Source organism: Canis lupus, chromosome 3 (genome assembly GCF_048164855.1).
Source record: "Canis lupus baileyi chromosome 3, mCanLup2.hap1, whole genome shotgun sequence".
NCBI classification, from domain to species: domain Eukaryota; kingdom Metazoa; phylum Chordata; class Mammalia; order Carnivora; family Canidae; genus Canis; species Canis lupus.
The window spans coordinates 21,421,192-21,439,560 of NC_132840.1; the positions used below are offsets into that span (position 1 = coordinate 21,421,192).

Sequence of the window (18,369 nt, forward strand, 5' to 3'; positions counted from 1 at the left end):
GAAGAAGTACTCCTGGTTGACATGAATAAATCACAAACCTTAAATGACTTGCTACAGAATTCCAGAGAGTGGAGGATAGTGATTCTCTCCACAGCAATTAAGTTTGGCTCTTCCAAGGTAAATTGCTTTATGGTGACCCCGAGAGGACATTTTTTAGGACCATCCCCAAGAAAGGTTTAGGATGAGTCATGCAACATCCTATCTCTCTCTCTCTCTCTCTCTCTCTACTTACTCCCTCAAAAAGAAAATAATCAGGTTAAAAGAAACATCAAAAGCAACCTGGGAAGATTAAAAAAAAAAAAAAGTCATGAAAATTCAACCAGTAGTAGGAAAAATATGCAAAGGGAGTAGTAAAATCTGGTTGCCAGTAACAACCCCTCCCTTTGACCTGACAGATACTTTACAAAAATCTCAATTGAGCTTCACAATAAACTTGGAGTGATAGGTGGTGTTATCACTCCCACATCACAGATAAGAGAACTGAGGCTGAGTGAGTGCCCAGAGTCGCTTAGGTCCTAGGGGTGAAGGGAGATAGTCAATATAGCCATCTGGGTTAACCAGATGTAATAGCCTGTCATCAGCCTGTGGAATGGGACGTGGGAAAGAGAGGACAGATGACAGCACATCTAAGGATGAGGACACCAGGGCTTCCCCAGCATCTGCTGGCAGAGCATCCCTCTCTCCCACCTCTTGCCTCCTCGCTAACTCTGCTCAGCTCCCTGGTGCAGCTGCCCCTTCACCACTTCCCCCACCCAAGCTTGAAAGAGTCTGCATCTACTCAGATTTGTTTATCTGTCTTTGAGAAATCTAGTAGGAAGTATGATTGCAAAGAGCCTCTTACTCAATTGCTTGGCATTTCCAAATAGTCTAGGTGTCTTCAGCTTTGATGCAAGAGAACAAAGCAATTCTAGGGAAACATGCCCTTAGAGTTTTCCTTGTCCTCCACACGGAAGAGAAGTGCAGTGGTTGTGAAACCTGAGGAGCTGACCCAGTAATTTTGTTTATTGGATGCAGTATTTTATACGTGGCATTGTCTGAATAATGGTTACACCTTTTTTTTTTTTAAACAGGGCACAGCTGTTCTCATTAGAGAAGAACACGCTTTAATTCTACTTTTTAGATTGGGGCATCTAGATCTGCACGAGGACTTCATGGGGAGGTTATCTGAGATATGTTTCAGTGGGCAGTGGTACAAAACAGAATTAAAAGCCAAGACAATTTTAGGGCACAAGAGTAGATATATAGATCCGAATGAGAAAGATGACAGTTCCAATCTACAATTCCATGCTTGGAGTATTGTGTTGTTTTCTGGACATCACATTTAAAAAGGACATAGAAAAAAATCAAGAATACTCATTGGAAATTGCTGCAGTGGTAAGTGAACTACAGCTGGTAAGCCTGAGCATCTGGGGAGCCATGGTCACAAAAGATTCAGGGCTGTCATTTATTAAACTTGTTTTATAGTGGCCCAAGAACCAAAGGACACAAGTTACATTTAGGAAGTGCATCTTTTTAGGAGATGCAATTCAATGCATAACTAAAACTTTCCAGCTTTAGTTTAGTTTTTTGTTTTTAAAGATTTTATTTATTCATTTGAGAGAGAGAGAGAGCAAGCACAGAAGCAGAGGAAGGGGCAGAGGGAGAGGTAAAAGCAGACTCTGCTGAGCAGAGAGCCTGACACAGGCCTAGATCCCAGGAACCTGGAATCATGACTCAAGCCAAAGGCAGACACTTAACCAATGGATTGAACCCAGGTGCCCAAGAAAGATTTTAGTTTTAAGAACTTAATCATGCCAGAGTAATCTTTTTAAAACTATGGGTTGAATCATACCTCACCTCAGTGGCTTTCTAGTCCTGTGGGAATTGAATTCAAAGTTACTGTGGTCTACTTGGGGTGCTGTGTGAGTGCTAGCTGACTTTGCTTGTTTCTCCAGCTTCACCAATTACCACTCTCACAAAAATCCCACCTTCTTCTTGTGCCTTGAGCACATCCAGTTCACTCTGCCTCAGGGCCTTTGCACTGGCTATTCCTTCTGCCAGATTGTCCCATGGCTGGCTCCCTGTCATTCAAGTGACTGCTCTAATGTCCTATCTTTAGAACTTCCTTAGCAATTAAAATAGTTTCTTCCTGGCCCCCAACCTACCCACTTTATATTACAGTATTTTATTTTCTTCATAACGATAAGAAATGATCTTTGAGAAAGCTTTTATTGTCTGCTGCCCACTTACCACCATATCCAAATAGTGCTCCAAATAGTGCCTGGCATGTAGTAGGTGCTCAATAAATATTTGTTGAATGAATGATTTTAACGACAGTCAGACCTTTCCAAAGATGAGAGGGATTGCTGCCTTGGTAGAAAACCAAGTTAGTTTTCTTATACTGGAGACAGTCAGAATAGGCTGACTAGCCAGCCATTGGGGAAGACAATTCAAACACTAGATAGAGAGGAAAACCAAATAACTTACTGTACTAATTTCCTGGGACTATTATAACAAAGTTTCACAAACTGATTGGCTTAAGACAACATCTGTTTATTCTCCCACAGTTTTAGAGACCAGGAGTCCAAAGTCAAAGAGCTGGCAGGGTTGGTTCCTGCTTGGGGGTTCAGAGAGAGAACTGGTTCACACGTCTCACGCAGCCTGTGGTGGGTTCCAGCAATCCTTGTGTTCCTTGGCTTGTAGCCTACATCACTCCAGTCTCTACCTCTATGTTCACATGGCCTTCCTCACCCTATATGTGTGTCTCTCTGTTTCTTCTCTTCATATAAGGACACCATCAAATTGGTTGTATTCCATTATGAGTTTATCTTAAATTAACTAATGACATCTACAAAGACCCTTTTTCTGAATCAGGTCATGTTCATAGGTTCTGGGGGTGAGGACTTCAACAAGATCCAGTAACATGTTAAAGGAAAAGCCTGGCAGGAGGTGCTGGGTTCTCTTTAGGGATAATGACATGGATGTAGGTATTTTTACAGAAAGCATTGTGCTCTTTGTAACTTGCAAGGTAAGGGGTGATGCGCATGTGTCAAGGGTGAGGGGACCAAGGGTCCAAGCAATTGAGTAGCTTGCCCAAGGTCAAGAGGACAAGATGAGTCTCCGCATCTGAGTGCAATGCCTATGCCCCCACCCACCCAACCACCGCCTGCTAGTGGCACAAACCCAGGGTAGGATGTGGGATTTGTCTGATGGCTCTGCAGGAGCCCTGGAGGGATTATTTCCTTCCTTGGCAATTTGCTTTACCCTCTCCTCGTGGTGGAAGCATCCCTCTTTGGCATCCCACAGTGAAATAAATGGTGCAGCTGTGCCTAACACTCCCAGCAGTGGACCTCACATGGCCCCCTCTGACGGGTGCTGTAACAGTAGGAGAAGTTGCATTTCCCCTTCTTGAGCTTTCCCACTCAACAAGGGGAAATGCAGAGGGGCTTTTCCACAAGGGGCTTTTCCATAAGGGGCTTTTTCCATAAGGTTTTAAGAGTTCTGGGTTTCCGTGTCTTGGGTTATGACTCCGAAAATGCATAGCTGATGTCCCAAGAATGAGCCATCCAGGAATTCATGGGGAAACTTTTTGTTTTGGGGGCTGGGGCTGTGGGAGTATGTGAGAGCAGGGCAGGCTGCCAGTAAAATACCTGAAATGATTTGCACCTTCGCCTTTGAGACCTTTTCATTTCTGGCTCTGTCTCGTGCCTTATGAAGGGAGATAATCCCTCCCTTACTTAATGTAATTAATTTTTGGATAAGGTAATACATGCAGATGGTACAGAATTCTGATGATAAAATGCCCGCTGAAGAGTGGTTCCTGCCTCTGCCTCCCAGGGTCACCCATTGCCACCAGTTTCCTCTGTTGCCCTCCAGATCCAATGTCCCCTTTAATGTCCTGGAGTGCCACCTCCCCACATGCACCCTGAGGGCTGTGCTCACATCCCTGCTTTCTGTTCTACCTTCCTGCTGCATGTCGGAACTCCTTCTGTGGGGACCTGATGGGCCCATTTGTTCCCATGTGTTCCCACACCCACAGGCGTGGCCTGTGTGTGATGGTTGGTGATGACAGTACCTCTGCCAAGACTTTTATATTTGGAGGGGAGATGCTCAGGAGAAATGAGTCTGTGATGTAAAATGAGGGGTTCTGAGGCTGGAGGGTGGAAAAAGTTCTCGTATTCCTGGGGTTCTCAGAGTCTGGTCCCTATAACTTGAGGGCTAGCCCTGACAGGCAGGGGAAGGGTCTTGAGGTGTTGCTGCGACAGGTCATGAGGTCATGCCGGTTGGGTTTACTCTACCCTACCCAGCAGTGTGCTAAGTGCTCTCTGGGGTTGTCATGTTAACCCTCGTAAGAACACCCCCGGGTAGTACCCATGCCATCCCCAGTTCACAGACAAGGAATCTGCCCACCCTCGTATAGTCGTAAGGGCTACGTTGGTGTGCAGATCCAGACAGCTTGTCTTTCTGTCCCAGGGTCCAGTCCAGGTCCCCCTTTGGTCTGAGGTGGTTCTCATCTTTCCTTGTTTTGTGGATGGTGTGGTGGTCCCCGTGTAAGACAGCATCTTCACAGCTCTCGAAAGGAAGAACGTTTCACACGTGGCCTGTGTGTGATGGTTGGTGCTGTACAACAGAGCAAGAACATTACATAACCCCTGCTTTCATCCTCAGGGATTTTCTGGGCTCATTCCAGAAATGTCCTCTTGCCTCTCTCAGCCCAAGACAAATGACCAAGATTCATTCCACCGTAGGAAGAATCTCCAGCAAATGCTGAAGGAAATGGCAAATTTGGTGGGAGGGAGGAAAAGAAAGGAGAGAAAAGGTTTTTGATTTTTTTTTCCCAGTTAATTACTGAATCCACTTAGGAAAACACCATATTCCTCAGTGACGTCCTTTGATAAACCAGGTGTGTGTTCTGAGGCTTTTTCCTGGCCTTTGCATCGAAGCCAGGCATGACTCAGAGCAAATGACTCACCCGTGGCAAAAGTGACCAATGAGCTAGGGGGAAAATGAGAATCTAGCAACAGTGGAGCAAACGGCAAGTGGAAAATACCAGAGCAAATGAGCTCAGAGGGCTGCTGTGTGCTGACACTCTTGAGTTAGGGGATTTGGGGGTGGACCCAGGAGGCTGAAATACAAAAATAGGGCCCAATTAAAAGGGATGAAAGCCTCATGAGAGAAGAAAACCAAATTTTGAGTTAATAGTAAAACAGCAAGAATGAAGTAAATGCATTATGTTGAGACCAAAATCAATGGCAAACCAAAAAAGAAAAAAAATCAGTTTTTCTTTTTTTAAAAGATTTTATTTATTCATGAGAGACACAGAGACATAGGCAGAGGGAGAAGAAGGCTCCCTGTGGGGAGCACTATGTGGGACTCGATCCCAGAACCCTGGGATCACAACCTGAGCCAAAGGCAGATGCTCAACCACTGAGCCACCCAGGCACCCCCAAAACCCCAGTTTTAAACACTTAGTGTGGTGGTCCAAGGAGAGTGGAAACTGGTTAACAGAGGGGAGCTAGTTTAACACTCTCCCTACTGTGAGGAGGCAGGTTAGCTAAACTTCATTAAGCAGCTGGATGGCTCTTGAGAATCCCAATGCTCGATTTGGATAATAAAAAAAATACATCAGGGGCGCCTGGGTGGCTCAGTGTGTTAAGTAGCTGATTCTTGGTTCCAACTCAGGTCGTGATCTCAGGGTCAGGAGATCGAGCTCCATGTCGGGCTCTATGCTCAGCAGGGGAATCTGCTGAAGATTTTCTCTCTTTCCCTCTCCCTCCCTCCTCCTTGTGTTCTCTCTCTCTCTCTCTCTCAAATTGGGGGAGGGGCAGAGGGAAAGGGGGGGGAAGCAGATTCCCTGCTGAGCACAGAGCCGGATGTAGGGCTTGACTCCACAGCCCTTGAAATCACAGCCTGAGTAGAAACCAAGAATCAGCTGCTCAACCCACTGAGCCACCTGGGCGCCCTTCCTGTCCTCTTCTAAGTTACCCTGCCAGCTGATCCAGAGTGGCCAAAAGCATGAGAGGTCCCACGAGGTTGATGCCTCCTGCCTGGTGGTCCTGCTTCTTGCTTGAATGTGAGTCCTCTCTCCACGCAATCACCAGCATGTAGCATCTTTGTAAAACATTAATCAGATCATGGTGTCCCCTTGATGCAAACTCTCCAGTGCCTTCCCATTGCTCCTGGGATGAAATCCTAACCCCTCAGCTTGGCCTCCAAGCCAAGCCCCTGCTTTGTGCCTGGCTGGAAGCCCTGCCATCCTCAGCTCCTTGCCTCCCTCCCTGTGTCTCCCTGACAGGAGCCGCACTGCCTCACTGTTGCTTTAATGGACTAGGTTCATTCCCACTGCTGAGTTGTGAATTTGCCATTTCCTCAGGCTGGGATGCTGGTCCTCCAGATGGTAGAGTGACCCTCCCTGGCCTCTCAGGCTGAAGGAGCTCCCCACCTCCATCTGGTTTTTCTGGCCCAGCACTGCCCAATAGAAATATGGGGTGAGCCACATGCATTATATTAAGTTTCTAGCAGCCGCACTAAACAAGTAAAGAGAACAGGCAAAATTAATTTTTATAATGGATTTTATTTCATCTAGTATATCCAAAATATCATTTCCACATCTAATCAATAGAGAAATTATTGAGACATTTTACATTCTCGTTTTGTACTAAGTCTGGAATCTGGTGTGGTCAGCACAGCTCAATTTAAATGAGCCACATTTCATGGGCTTAATAGCCACGTGTGGCAAGTGGCTACTACATGGACAGTACAGCTCTGATCTATTTGTGCTTTATTTTATACACAGCACTTAATGATGAACTGTAATGATTCCTTTTTTATCTCTTTGTTCTCCAGCTTAGAACATAAGCACCCTGAGGGCTAGGCTTTTGTTTGTCTTATTCATCTGCAACATTGCCTGGCACACTGTAAATGCACAATATTTGTTGAATGATGAGCTAACCTATGACGGAAGGAGACACATCACATCTTCTTACCATTCCAGACACAACTAGGTAGCCAGTGCTATTTGGAGCCTGCTTTAATCAGGGGAATTCCACACACAAGGTTTCCTGTAACCAAAAATGTTAACTGTTTCATATAGAGACTTATACATTGTCTGCAGTCTCTCCTGATCGCTTTTTATTGGATTGGTTTTGGGGATACAATGATAACCTAAGAGAGAAGTGCTAATGACTAGGAAGCAGTTAACAGGATGGAGAATCTCTGGCATTGTTTGCTGCTGGGGAAAGCATCTAGAGACATTTTTGATTGTCATGACTTGGGGGTGCTTCTGGCATCCCAGAGATGCTGCCCATCATCTTGTGGTGCACACACAGGACAGCCCTCACTGCAAAGAATGACTCAGCCCCAAAGCTGACAGTGCTCTGGTAGATCAGTCCTGCTGTAGATCAACCTTGCTGTGGATCAGCGTGGCTCCAGCATTTGTTGCATTTCTGAGTCACTTCTGATAATGTCAGGAAGGCTATTAGTCTCTGGAAACTGGACAGGTTCTGTGCAGACCCCATCTTTTCATTCCCTTCTCTCTCTCAGGTTAACCCTGCCCCTACTAATCGGTTCTTTTCCTAAAAGGATAGACCGAATAAAACTGCCTTCAGCTAAAGCATTTGAGAGGAAAGAAAATTAGCTTCGCTTTTAAACTGGGAGTTAAAATTATGCAGGGAAGACATCTGGAAGAGTCTGTGTCCTCAAAACCACAGATCAATACACTTGAAGGGCCCCCCTGAAAGCTATTTAGTTACCTTCTGAGCAGAGCAGCAGCTGAAACTGATTTCTTTTCAGTTACATGCAAGGAAACATCTGCCAGGCAGGCTTTTAAAAAATATTTATTTACACTCCAAAGCGGGGTTGGGGCACAGAATTATGTGCATCTTAATTTTTGTTTAGCACCCCCCCCCAAAAACAAAAAAAATAAGCAAATTCAGCTCCCATATTATTGGGGGTAGAAAAACAATTGATTGTGTATGTTTCACTTTTCAGGTTCTGGGGAATACAGTTGACTCTGGAACTACAGGTTCAACGAGTTTGAGCTGCCCGGGCCGCTCATATGCAAATAACAGTACAGTGTCGTAAGTGTATTTCTTTTATGATTTTCTAAATAGTGTCTTCTTTCATTTGGTTTATTGTGAGAATAGAGTATGTCATGTATAAGACACATGTTAATAGACTTTACATCATCAGGAAGGCTTCTGGTCAGCAGTAGTTATCAGGAGTTAAGTATTTTGGGAGTCAGAAATTATATGTAGATTTTCAGCTGCGTGGGGGGTCACCCTCCCATTGAGGTTCTAGAGTCAGCTGTATTTGCAAATACAAACTGAAGTTCTGCCACACTTGGGGATCTTTGTTATCCTTCCCAAGTCTTCCAGTGACATCTGAATGCATCTGCCTTAGGTGTGTGTAGGGGATAGCTACTGCCTGCCGCTTCATGGTGTTCTGTCTGTTGGGAGCATCTTCCCTAGAGGCTTCTGCTAGATTCAACCTGAAGAATGCAGCTTTTTAAAAAGATTTTATTTATTTATTTGATAGAGAAAGAGCGCAAGCAGGGGGAGCAGCAGGCAGAGGGAGAGGGAGAAGGAGACTCCCTGCTGAGCAGGGAGCCCAACGCAGGGCTGGATCCCAGGACTCTGGGATCATGACTGGAGCCGAAGGCAGATGCTTCACCGACTGAGCCACCCAGATGCCCCCTGAAAAATGCAGTCTTTAAAGTCTCCCAGGCAGAATGGAGTGCCCCTACTTCTGGGCTCCCACTGACATCTGTATCCTGGATTAATAGCACTTGGGATGTCTCTGGGATCCTTTCTTTATCTCTGTCCCTCCCTCGATCATGTTGGGGAAAGGAAGGCATGGTATCTGTTGTTCTTTGTACCCCCAGGACTTATCACAGTTTCCACTACGTGGTAGGGGCTTAATACATATTTGTCAAATGAATGACCTGAAGTCTACAAAATTACACCTGTTACTTGTCCACATCGGCACTGCCTCCATCAGAGGAGAAAAGAGAAGCAGCAGCCATGTTCTTTGGCCTGGGGTGGTGACATCCCGGATGTGACACTGAGCAGAGGGATGGCAAACCAACCCAGGGACAGGAGTGACCCTTCTCTCTGGTTCTCTTGTACCCATTTGATGAGCAGAAAGAGAGGGCTCTGGATTGCTGCTGGGTATGAACCACTGTGTGACTCTACTGCCTTGACATCACCCTGTCAGTTCACTGCCCTGGGTCTTAGTTGTTCACCTTAAACACCATCCATGAGTCCGTGCCTTTCCCCCTGAGCTTCCCTGCCCTGCCTCTTTCTTATCTGTCTGCCAACCTTCCACTGTCTTCTGGAAATCTCAAGTCTCATCCAACTCGAACATCATGGGATTTTATCTGAGTTAAACAAGGTCTGGAATCATGTAGGGCATAACTGTTTTGTTCCTGTTCCTTTGCAAGCATTTCCTTTATTAGTGTTATTTTTCGATCATTCAGGTTTTTTTTTTCCTTTAGGCACTGAATAACTTCTACAAAAACCTAGCATTTGCGAGTGATCAATGCTGAGCTCTTCTTGTTGGCCAGTCTCTACTGAAATAGGAATCAGGTGCCTGGGTGACTCAGTTGGTTAAGCATCTGCCTTCAGTTCAGGTCATGATCGCAGGGTCCTGGGATTGAGCCCTGTGTCAGGCTCCCTGCTTTAGGGGAGCCTGCTTCTCCCTCTTCCACTACCCCTCCTCTTGCTAGTGCTCTCAATCTGTCTCAAATAATAAATAAAATCTTAAAAAAAAGAATTAAGAAACCTCATTAAATGCTGTAGAATAGATATCTAAATCAGACGTTGTCTGCATCATTCCCAACCAGGAAGACTCCTGGGTTGCATCTTATCCCCTAGACATGAGTAAGAGAGGGTTAATCCACAGTTTGGAAGCTCCTTATCCATACCCCAAATTAGCACAGTTACCTGCTTACATTACAGCAAGGCTGTGACGTCTGGCTCTGCTTGGGTTTATCTAGACTCTTTGATTTTGGCTCTCTGGCTTTAGACAGCTGTTTAACTTTTCTAAGCCTTGAAGTTTTTTCAGCCATAAAATGGGGATTCTAATAGACCTAGCCCACATGTTATGGGAGTGTTAAATCAGGTTATCCATACAGAGCATTAGCTCAGTGCCCAGTGTGTAGTGAGCATTACGAGTGTTGGTGGTGTGAGCATTACGAGTGTTGGTGGTAATCCTTCTTTAACTATTAGAAAGCATTAAATAGTAGTAACAGCTAACATTATGCAAAGAGAGCACCCCAAAGCAGCTTGACTTTCTCACAGCGTTGCATTAACCGAAGCAGCATCAGGAAGCAGCGGCTCTGACCTTCTGGAGAGCATGTAACACCAGGAGCGTAGCAGCGCACTCAGGTGTGGCAGGACAACCCTTGCATGCACCGGAGAAGGAGGAGCAGCGACTGTTTTTGAGGAAATATCTGAAAATGCCGTCCTTTGATTCAAATACGAACTTTTAAGGGGGAGAAAGATTTTAGAAAAATGTGATTGTATTTAGCTTCTAGAATGGGTGGTATAAAAATCTTTAAAATGTTTGCTCAATAAAGGAACAGCAGTTGGGAAATGGGGCAGATCTCTCCAGGAAGGAAAAGAAACAAAGCAGGCCATGGGGGCGGTGGCGGCTCGGAAGTCCTGGCTCATTCGCAGTCCCAGCAGAGGAACCAGGGCCATGGTCCCTTGATTCTCCTGAGCCTTGGTATGTGATTGTCCCCAGCACAGGCCCTCAGAGATAGAGGCAGGCTGATGACTGGCAGAGATTTGAGTCAGGCTGTGGCTGAGCAAGGAGAGTGTGACCCCCGCCCCCGTGGCCACATTGCCTCCAAAGACCAGGGTGCTGCCCTGCACGGCTCACAGGCCATTCTCTGTTCTCTTTGCTTGGGTGGTTCTGCTGCGAGCCCATTGTGGCGACTTCTTATTGTCCCACATGGACCTTTGTGCCTTTAGGAGACCATAGGAGTTTTTCATCTCTGTTTCCTTAAAACCACAATGGCTCGGGAGGAAGGAGGCCCTGGTTACAGAAGGCTTGTGTTTTTCCATCAAGGTCACTTGGTGGGCAATCCGGGTGGCTCAGCAGTTTAGTGCCACCTTCAGCCCAGGGCCTGATCCTGGAGACCCGGGATCGAGTCCCACGTTGGGCTCCCTGCATGGAGCCTGCTTCTCCCTCTGCCTGTGTCTCTGCCTCTGTGTGTGTGTGTGTGTGTGTGTATGTGTATGTGTGTCATGAATAAATAAATAAAATCTTAACAAAAAAAAAAAAGGTCACTTGGTGAGTTCTCTGCCAGTCAGTGCCTTTGTCTAGTCAGTACAGAAGAGGCTGGATCCTAGTGTGGGTTTGAAGGAAGGAGGCGACCCGGTGTCCCGAGTGCGTGCCATGGCTGCAGGCCCCCAGGAAGGGGAGATGGTGGTCTCCTGCATCACCCAGGTAGGTCACAAGCTTTCAGGGCCAACACTCAGAAACCAGACCCTGAAAGGGGGAGCTTTGCCTGCATTTACTTTATGGTGATGCATTTACTTAATTGTGATGCATTTACTTTATTGTGATCGAGCCCTTCTGGAGACAATTTGTCCCTTCACTACTACCAGGTCACGAGGGAAGGTTCTCCATTCCTAGTTGTTTAAATGGTAAGAGTCAGATGTACCTCTGGACACATCTGTGAAGGACAAGGGGACAGGACCACCACACAGCTGGTCTCAGCTGTTAAGGGCTGTCGGTGAGCACTGTTCTTTGGGAAGAGAGTCCTCACATGTCATGCTTAAGCAGATGCCCTGTGCACTTGTTTTAAGAATGTAACAGAGGGAGTTCTGAAGCTGGGTTCCATTTCAAGGATTCAATGATCCTAAGTCATTGTCACCTCAGATGAAGTGACCAGGTTCTGCCCCGTGTATGGGAACCTGCGCTCCAGCCTGTTCAGGCCGCATGGACAATTGTCACCTTCTCAGACCAGCAGTCAGCTCAAGGCTCTATGAGGGCTCTATGGAGCCCCTTTGGCATGTGCAATCTTGATCCTTACATCAACTTGGGCTTTCTGTACTCCTCTTGTTAGGAGTACAGGGCTGTGCTCCTAACGAGTGAGGCCCATCCTCCAGGAGCATCCAGTTAGGGAGGCATCCAAAAGGAAATGTTGGAGGGTGCTTGGTAGCCCTCAGGATGTGAGCCAGCCCATTGCATTTGACACTGCCGTGTTATAGTTTCTCAGATGACCAGAGTTGCTTTTTCATTTCACTTTAGTCTTTGGCTCTCTGAGCTTCATATAGAGAATCTGGCAGGACTCATATCTGTGGGTTTTCTTCATTAAGTATTTCTAGCCATGTGTCTGTTTCCACCATGCAGTCACACCTGCTATGTGTGGCTATTCTAACAGGGTCTTCCCTGTTTAGTTTTAAAAACAAAACTGATTCAATCCAGAGTACTTTCTCTGTGCATGACTCTTTCCTCCATGTAGATAAAGGAGGGGAAAAAAATCACAGAAAAATCAGAGTCTCCGATATTGTAGAAGTCTCCACTTTCTGCCTCCTTTCCCACGAATGTGATGCTCCACTCTGCCTAACAAGAATTAGGAGAGTTTACCCACTAGCGGCTCTTCTCTGCGGTAATCACTTCTGGTCGCTCCCTGTCTACTGGATCCTCGATTGTTTGTTGCTTCCCTTGCACAGCAGAGAGAGAATTTCTTTCCCAAGAGAGTGGGGATTGGCGCATAAACTGCAGAGGAGGGACAGCCTCTCTGAGGCCAGCACCATCCTTGAGATCAGCTGGTAGGAGAGAGGAGATGGTTGACTCGGTTGTTCCACATTCTCCAGGGACCTACAACGTTCAGAACATGCTGGTTAGGAATGGTATGTAGCTCCAAACGGACACCTGGGAGAGATGTGGATAGAGAAACCAAGAAATCTAGTAGACATAGCAGGCTGGATGATGGGCCAACAGCAGCCAAGCAGCCGAAGAGTTGGGTCTCTAGGGCCCGACTTTTTATAAGAAAAGGAAATTACCACTTACTTAGCCCCTACCATGTTCTGAGAACTTGGCTGGCTGTTTCTACCTCTTTTTTTTCTTTTTTCTTTTTAATTACATATGGTAAAATTGACCTTTTCTTGGAGTGTATTTTTATGAGTTTTAAAACATATAGATTCATTAAAAAAATACAGATATGGATTAATGTAACCACTGTTGCAATTAAGAAACAAAATATTTGGGGCACCTGGGTGGCTCAGTGGTTGAGCATCTGCCTTCAGCTCAGGTCATGATCCCAGGGTGCTGAGATCGAGTCTTGCATCAGGCTCCCTGTGGGGATGTCTGTGCCTATGTCTGTGCTTCTATGTCTCTTATGAATAAACAAATAATCTTCGGTGGGGAAGTCTGATAAACATGTCCTCAGCCAGTGATCAAGGTCACCAGTAAGAAGTCCTGTTGATGGCATACCCCTCTGATACGACATGATGACAGTGGCACTTTACCCCTGGACTTCCTCCCCAAAACCCATACCCTGAGACTAGCCATGAGAAAAATGTCAGGCAAATCCCAGTTGAGGAACATTCTATGAAATACCCAACACCTACTCCTCAGAATCCTCAAGGTCATCAAAACCAGGGAGAGTCTGAGAATCTGTCAAAGCTGAGAAGAGGGATCCCTGGGTGGCGCAGCGGTTTGGTGCCTGCCTTTGGCCCAAGGCGCGATCCTGGAGACCCGGGATCGAATCCCACATCAGGCTCCTGGTGCATGGAGCCTGCTTCTCCCTCTGCCTATGTCTCTGCCTCTCTCTCTCTCTCGTTGTGACTATCATAAATAAATAAATAAATAAATAAATAAATAAATAAATAAATAAATAAATAAATAAATAAATAAATAAATAAATAAATAAATAAGCAAGCAAGCAAGCAAGCAAGCAAGCAAGCAAGCAAGCAAGCTGAGAAGAGACTCAGGAGACACGGTGACTAACCCAACATCCTGGAACAGAGGGGACATGAGGGAAGAGCCAAGGAAATAGGAATGAAGTATAGACATTAGTTACTAAGAATAGATTGATACCAGTTCATGAATAGTGACAAATATGCCTTCTTCGTATAAAATGTTAACAGTAGGGGAAATGATGTGGATCATGTGGGAATTCTCTACTATCTTTGTAACTTTCTGTTTATTTCTGTATATTTAAAACTACTCAAAATGGAAAAGTTCATTTAAAAAAAAAAACAAACACAAACACCTGCCAAACCTTGTTGCATTCCTACCAGCAACATATAAAGAGTTCCAGTTGCTCAGCATCATTGTCAGTGCTTGGTACTATCAATATTTTTTATTTTAGCCTTTTTAACAGATGTGTAATTGTAGCTTGCCATGGTCTCAGCTCACCTTTCCCCGTTGGCTGTTGATGACCCCTTTTCACATGCTAACCATCCCCATGGTCTTTGTGCTGGGTCTGTCTTCCATCCCTTTGTTAGTAAGCTGTTCTAGGGATTTTTTAGAAAAAGATTCCTTGGGAGGCATCTGGCTGGCTCAGTCAGAGAAGCATGTGACTCATGATCTTGAGGTCATGAGTTCAAGCCCCACGTTGGGTGTAGAGGTTACTTAAATATTTAAAAAACATATTCCATAGGAATTTCTGCTTAGTATGTCATCTCTGATTAGACGGGACTATTTTCTTCCTCCCAATATATTTGTCAGTGCCTTTTGGTATCTTTCCCTGGCTTTACTGCACTAGATAAGACTTCTCTGTTGTACTGTGTTAATAGGAGTGGTGAGAGCTGATATCTTTGCCTTGTTCCCAATGTTCCAGGGAAAGCATTCAGTCTTTCACCATTGCATATGTCAGATACAGAGTTTTCATACATGCTCTTCATCAAGTTGAGGAAGTTCCCTACTATTTCTGTTTGCTGAGAACTTTTATCATTGTTTGATTTTTACATTTTACTCCCAGGATAAACTCTACTTGGTCACAACATATTATTCTTTTTACATGTTGCTGTAGTTGATTTGCTGATGTTTAACATGTTTGCATCCATGGAGGATACCGGCATATCATTTTCTTGCACTGTATTATCTTTGTTTGGTTTGGTAGAGTAATACTGGCCTCATAAAATGAATTGGAAAATGTTACCTCCTGTTCATTTTCAAGAAGAGATTGTGTAGAATTGGTGTTGTTTATTTAAATACTTGGTAGAATTTACCAGTGAAACCATCTGGACCTGGAGATTTCCTTTTTGGAAAGTTCTAAACTATCAATTTCCTCAATAGTTAAGGGACTATTTGGGTTATCCATTTCATCTTGAATAGTTTAGGTAGTTTGTGATTTTTAAGAAACTAGAATTAACCCATCTTATATAGCTTATTGGCTTTATGTATGCCCTTATCCACTCATTCATTCATTCATTCATTCTTAGGGAGGGAGAGAGGCAGATGAGGAGGGGCAGAGGGAGAGGGTGAGAGAGAATTTCAAGCAGGCTCCATGCTCAGTAGGGCTCGATTTCATGACTCTGAGACCATGACCTGATCCAAGATCAAGAGTCAGATGTTTAACCAACTGAGCCACCCAGGAGCCCCTCTTACCATCCTTTTAATGTCTACAGGATCTCTAGTGATACCCCCTCATTTATTCTTGATATTGTGATTTGTGTCTTCTCTCTTCATTGATTTGGCCTGAGGGTTATCAAGTTGAATAATCTTTTCTAAGAAGACATTTTTTCATTGTATTGGTTTATTGTTTCTCTTTTTCAAGTTCATTGATATTTGGTCTTTACTATTTCCTTTCTTCTACCTTTTGGCATTATTTTAATCTTTTTCTAGTTTTTTTTTTCTAGTTTTTAAGATGTATTTATTTGAAAGATAAAGAGCTAAGAGAGGGGAGTAAGGGGAGAGGGAGAGAGAAACTCAAGAAAACTCTTCCCTGAATGCAGAGTCCAACTCTGGGCTCAATCCCATGACCCTGAGATCAGACCTGAGCCAAAACCAAGAGTCATATGCCCAACCAACTTTGCTATTCAGGCACCCCATTTCTAGTTTTTAAGGTAGAAGCTTAAATTATCAATTTGGGACCTTTGTCCTTATCTAAACTAAGTATTTCATGCTATAAATGTCTTTTAAAGCACTGGCTTGGGGGATCCCTGGGTGGCTCAGCGGTTCGGCGCCTGCCTTTGGCCCAGGCTATGATCCTGGAGTCCCGGGATCAAATCCCATGTCAGGCTCCCTGCATGAAGCCCGCTTCTCCCTCTGCCTATGTCTCTCTCTCTCTCTCTCTCTCTCTCTGTGTGACTATCATAAAAAAATTTTTTTAAAAATTAAAAAAATAAAAATAAAAAATAAATAAAGCACTGGCTTACCTACATTTCATAGGCTTTAATTTGTTGTATTTTCACTTTCAGTTAGTTGAATACATTTTCTCCTGTTTCTTGAGACTTCCTTTTTGACCAGTGGGTTGTGTAGAAGTGTGCTGTTTAATTTCTGAGTGTTTGAAGATTTTCCTGCCATGCTTCTGTTAACTTCTAGTCTAATTCCATTATGGTCAGAGAACATACTTTGTGTGGCTTCGGTTGTTTTAGATTTGCTAAGGTTTGGGATCCCTGAGTGGCTCAGTGGTTTGGTGCCTGCCTTCGGGCCAGGGTGTGATCCTGGAGTCCCAGGATTGAGTCTCACATCAGGCTTCCTGCATGGAGCCTGCTTCTCCTCCCTCTGCTTGTGTCTCTGCCTCTCTCTCTCTCTCTCTGTCTCTCATGAATAAATAAATAAAATCTTTAAAAATATATTTGCTAAGGTTTGTTTTATAAGCCATGAGGTGGACTGTCTTGGGGGAATATTCACTTGGAAAGAATGTTCATTCTGCTATTGTTTGGTGGCATGTTCTATAAATGTCATTGAGATCCAGTTGGTTGATATTACTGATCCACTCTTCTGTATCCCTGCTGATTTTCTGTCTGCTACTTCCATAGATAAGTAAGAGACGAATCCTAACGCCTACAGCTGTAATTGTGGCTTTGTCTCTTTCTTCTTTCAGTTTTGTCAGTTTTTGTTTCATATATTTTGAAACTCTGGTGTTAGCCACATGAATATTTAGGATTGTTAAACCTTCTCGGTGACTGACACTTTTATCATTATGTAGTGTTCTCTTTTATTCCCAGTAGTTCTCTTAGCTCCAACCTAGACTTTGTCACTAACATAGCTTTTCTGGCTTTCTTTTGATTAGTGTTTGCATATTTTTCATCTCTTCTATTGTTAATCTATTAATACAATCACATTTGAAGTGAATTTCTTGAAGGTAGCATATAGCTAGGTCATGTCTTAGCCATTCTGATAATCTCTGTCATTTAATTGGTGCATATACGCAGCTTACACTTGATACAATTATTAATAAGTTTGGATTTAGGTCTACTATTCTATTGTTTGTTTTCTTGGTTCCATGGAGTCTTCACTCCTCTGTGTTCCTTTTCTTATATTCTTCAGGATTATCTGAATGTCTTAGCATTCCATTTTGTCTATTGAATTTTTTTACCTTATGTGTACAGTTGGCCCTTGAACAACATGGAGGTTAGGGATGCCAATCCCCTTCACAGTTGAAAACTCACATAATAACTTTTGACTCCAAAAACTTAATAGTATACGGTTGATGCAAAGCTTTACTGATGACGTAAATAGCTGATTAATACTTTTTATATGTATTATATTTATATTATAATAAAGTAAGCTAGAGAAAATAAAATCTTATTAAGAAAATCATAAGGAAAAGTAAAGACATTACAGTATAATAAGTATATTTATTGAAAAAAATCAGCATATGAGTGAATTCAGGTTGTTCACACCCATGTTGTTCAAGGGTTAACTGTAGCTGTTTTTTTTGTTTGTTTGCTTTGGGTTTTTCGGTGTTTTCTCTAGTAATTCTGATATACACACTAAAATTTCAGTCCACTTAGAATCACTATTTGAAGACTGTGGGTGGAAAGTAGAAACCTTACTACCATGTAGGTCCCTTTATGCTTTCTCCTTTATTTTGTAGTGTTAATATGTATACCTCTATTTACGTTGAAAAGCTCATCAGCCAGTATTGTGATTTTTGCTTTTGACTGTCCAACATATTTTGAAGAACTCAAGAGGAGAATAGTCTCTTATATTTACTCAGACTTTCCCCTCCTTTTCTTTTGCACTTTACTCCTGATGTTCCATTTCCTTCTCGTATTATTTACCCTCTGTCTAAAGAAGTTTCTTTATAACTTCCTACTAAGCAGGTCTGCTGGCAGCAAACGTTTTCACTTTGCCTTCATTCCAGAAGCTTTTTTTTTTTTTTTTTTTGTGGAGGTAGAATTCTAGACTGGCAGTTCTTTTCTTTCAGCACCTAAGAAGTGATGTTTCACCTCCTTCTGGCTGTCCCAGTTTCTGTTGAGA

General features: G+C 43.8%; 1 protein-coding gene across 3 annotated transcripts in view; it reads left to right on the plus strand.

The window, feature by feature from the left end:
* KIAA0513 (KIAA0513 ortholog) overlaps positions 1-18,369 on the plus strand; it is a 59,529-nt gene that overhangs the window by 1,596 nt on the left and 39,564 nt on the right. For 2 of the 3 annotated variants that reach the window (XM_072819489.1, XM_072819492.1), the window contains exon 2: positions 7,969-8,057. The exons of the other annotated variant lie outside the window; for it this stretch is intronic. The gene's annotated coding sequence lies outside the window, so the exon portion shown is untranslated. The remainder of the gene's footprint in view (positions 1-7,968; positions 8,058-18,369) is intronic. 3 annotated transcript variants of the gene reach the window in all.